This window comes from Pteropus vampyrus, unplaced genomic scaffold (assembly GCF_000151845.1).
Source record: "Pteropus vampyrus isolate Shadow unplaced genomic scaffold, Pvam_2.0 Scaffold73, whole genome shotgun sequence".
NCBI lineage: Eukaryota > Metazoa > Chordata > Mammalia > Chiroptera > Pteropodidae > Pteropus > Pteropus vampyrus.
In genome coordinates, this window is record NW_011888854.1 from 6,575,966 (window position 1) to 6,579,705 (window position 3,740).

Genomic DNA, 3,740 nt, shown 5'->3' on the forward strand with positions numbered 1-3,740 from the left:
TAAATCTCCTCCAGGTGATGAACCTTTTCTTTACTCTGAGGCCTGCTTAGCTGATTAATATTTGGTAAACACTCTTACGTGGTTCTGACAACAATTGTTTTTTATTACCAGTTTCTTCTTTTTTCCCAGTATTATATTTGTAGTCATTTAGCCAATACCTTAGATCTCTGATCAGAATGCTAAACTCACCGACCTTCATGTGGGGCGTGACCGCATACATCCTGAACAGGAGCAGAATAACATCAGAATCTGGGTCCTTAGCTTAGAGATCTTCACTAAGTGAGCATAACAAAAATGGGGATTTCCCAGCATTATGCTTCTTAATTAATGTCTGCTGATTGAATCAGCCTCTATTCAGCTTATCTTAAGTAGCAATGTATAATTACATGTCAAGAGTGAAATATGAAACCAAAAAAGAAAAAGATTCTCTGACGTTAGTGATGCCTATGTACGCTGATCCCTGGACTGACCTCAGCATATTAGTGTCTATTCTTAACGTCCCTCTTTAACCAGCTTCGTTTGGAGAGAACACCATTTCAGTAATAATACCTGTCTGTCATTTCCAAATCATAGCTTCCCACACAACCCTAGTCCTGGGTGATCCCGAACATGCATTTTCTCTGGACCTGACACGGCGCATCTGAGAAGAGGCACAGCAGCAGAGACAAGTTCTATTATAAATTAGTGACCACTAACTCGATATACTGCCTATAATCTTCACCGTGTTCCTCAGGTCCGATCAGCTCACTCATTCTCTGAAAAGTTATGTCAGCACTCTAACCACGGTCGCTCTGACTACCCTTGCTCTTCTCCCTTCAGTTGTTTGATGACCGTTTCTAATTAATAGAAAATTATAGCCAGATGCTGGGAGCTCATCATGTGTCGGCACCAAGCGCAGAAACACAGTCTTGCTACTTACTCCCCAAGTGCTCTGCTCACCAACGCCATGGGCATCACCTGGCCGTGTGCTAGGAATCTGCACTCAGCACATCCCCTGGTTGATTTTCGCGTGTATTTGAGACACATCGAAGCGAAGAAGACACAGATCGTTTCTTTCTCTCTTCTGAAAAGCAGTTCCTTTGCTTGTTTAAGGCATGAGTCTTTTTTCTTCTCCTAATTTCTCAGAAATGTACTCTGAAATTATTCCTTCGCTTCTCACTGTATTCAGTTTCTCTCTCAGCTACAGTTCTCTGCGCTTACTTTTTAAGTCTCAAATTTCTCTATCAAACACTCTCATTTTTCCAAATAAAATAAAATAAAATAAAATAAAATAAACACACACCAGTGACTGGCCTAGTTTCTTTTTGCCTTCAGAGCCAGACCCCTCAAATGAAATGTTGGTAATTAGCGTGTCCATCTCTTCATCTAACACTTGTTTTTCAACCCTCTGCATACTGGTCTCTGGGCCACCACACCACGAAATGCTGTTCTCGGTATTTTCACATGTGTCATTCTTCCCCTTACGTTCTCAGCGACAGCGGACACCTTGCAAAGCACCTATGAGTGAAGGACCACATAAGTGATTGACAACTCAGGACCCTTTCCTTTCTACTTTCTCCTCTCAAGTATTATCTTTCTATTCATTTCCTCTTACACCTTCGATTTCTAAGGAAAATAAGCAGATGTTAAGGCATGTAAAAAAGCTTCAGTTTTTATGACTATTCTATATCTAGCTCCTAGAATAATACCGGGCACTCAGATTTTGTTAAAAGAATGAATATATGCTTTAGATTATATGCTCTTCCCCCAATCTTCTACTAGAAGTTTTATTTTCTTCTTTAATATAGTTTATGTAGTAATTACCCATTACAGAAATAAAATAGCCAGCTTTTTCTTTCTCCCCTCCCTCTGCCCTGGGGATAGAGTTTGCTGATATCAAAGGATGTTCTTACAGGTGAATAAACAGGATGGAGATAATGAGCTTTTCTGCCCTTTTATCCTTGGGATTTTATCCTTTATTTAACTCTGAAATCTCTTCAAGCTCATGAGGAAGAAATGTGGCTTTTCGCACTTCTGTTATTTGAATATCTGTCAGAAGTGACTATATGAATTAATGGAAAGAAAAGGATAATTTCCTAAGCTTTTTCTTTACTACGAAATTCAAAAGTTTGAAAGCTTAACCCAGTTTCATTCTCAAAGACTACTAGGGGTCTTCTGTATCAATTTAAGTCTTCCAACTGATTGTGCCTGTATAATTCCCTACTTTCCGCCAGTGTGCACTGAGGCATCGATTCAATTTCTGATCGTTCTGCTGATTATCGCAGAAAGACAACTGGGAAAAAGTAACATATGCTCATTACAAATGGTATCTTCTCAGGGTTCAATTAATTCCCTACAAGAAAAAATGAAAAAGATACCATAATTAAAGTCATTTGGGGGATGTTTATTTATCCTCATGTCAGTAGACCCCCATTTAAGGACATTGTTAACGTGTGTAATTTTAGTATATATATATAGTTTTTAATATAATCGTAAATATCATGTACCCTTTTTTTTATAGATGAGGACACTAACATGCAGATAGATTAGATAAGATCCCGCTTAAGGGCTCATACTTAAGCATCACTGAGATAGCTAAAGTTTACCTTCCTCCCACCTTCCCTTTATCTCTTCCCTTCCATTGTCCAGTCGGCCATCAGAGCAGAAACCCCACGTCTGCCTCATGGAAAGTTCTACACGGTTTTCATCCTGTATTGAGCTTTTGGATAGCAACTTCTGCTTGATGTAACCTCTGTATAATTATTTACTTGGCATTTTTAAAGAAATAGCAATAACATGATGGCTTGATTGAGTGTCCTGAAAGATGTGCCTTCCAAGAGTGTAAGATAAACCCTGCAATTTTCTGAAGATTCAGAGTTATTTTCCACTGACCCTGGTCAACATTCATCACTGTAAAGAGAGATTTTCCATATAAGGCATTAACCAGCATCATGGTTAAACCTTTCCAGCTTCTATTGTTTCCTTTCCCGGCTGCAACCTCTCCCGCTGGAAAAACAATCCACTAGTCACTCCTACAGCTTTCGGATGTGAACTGACTCAGGAGCTGCTGATCATAAATGAACCACCTCTTAAAAAAAAAAACTATCGAAGATGCCTTCTTACAGTGTTAGCTGTGTGATGAGGGTTTGTCTCACCATGGTTATTGACATACCATTTGATGAAATTAAATTCTACTTGTAGTCTTTTTATTTATTTATTTTTTTGGTAAAATTTATAATATAAAAAGGCCTTTCAGACACACTCTACAATTTATTCTTAGTAAACTGTTAATTAGAAAGGACATTAGAATGTTTTTAAATATCACCCTTGGGTAACAATTTTTAGCCCTTTACTTTCCGACTCAGTCACTGAGCAGGTTGTAGGTGGGAGAGTCACTCCCACTTCTAAGATTTCATTTCTTCATTTGCAAAAAGCAGTCATTAATAGTTTTTATGGTTTAGGGTTGTTCTAGGGATAATGAAATAATGTTTATAATTCTTAGCACAAAGCCTGGTACATTGTACGTGTGCATTAAATATTAAGAATTTGGGGTATCATCTTTTCTCTCCAACATGAGGGCTAAAAATATATAAGTAGGTGATTTTCAGCATTAAAATGCCAATTTTAATTAAAATGCTAATTATTTAAAGTTATTACTTTTTTTCTTATGCTACCCATTTGAGAGCAATCTTGCATTTTGTTATCGTTGGTATTGTTTTTAATCTTTTATGGGAGTGTGGAATTCGTCGGCACTCTTCCCT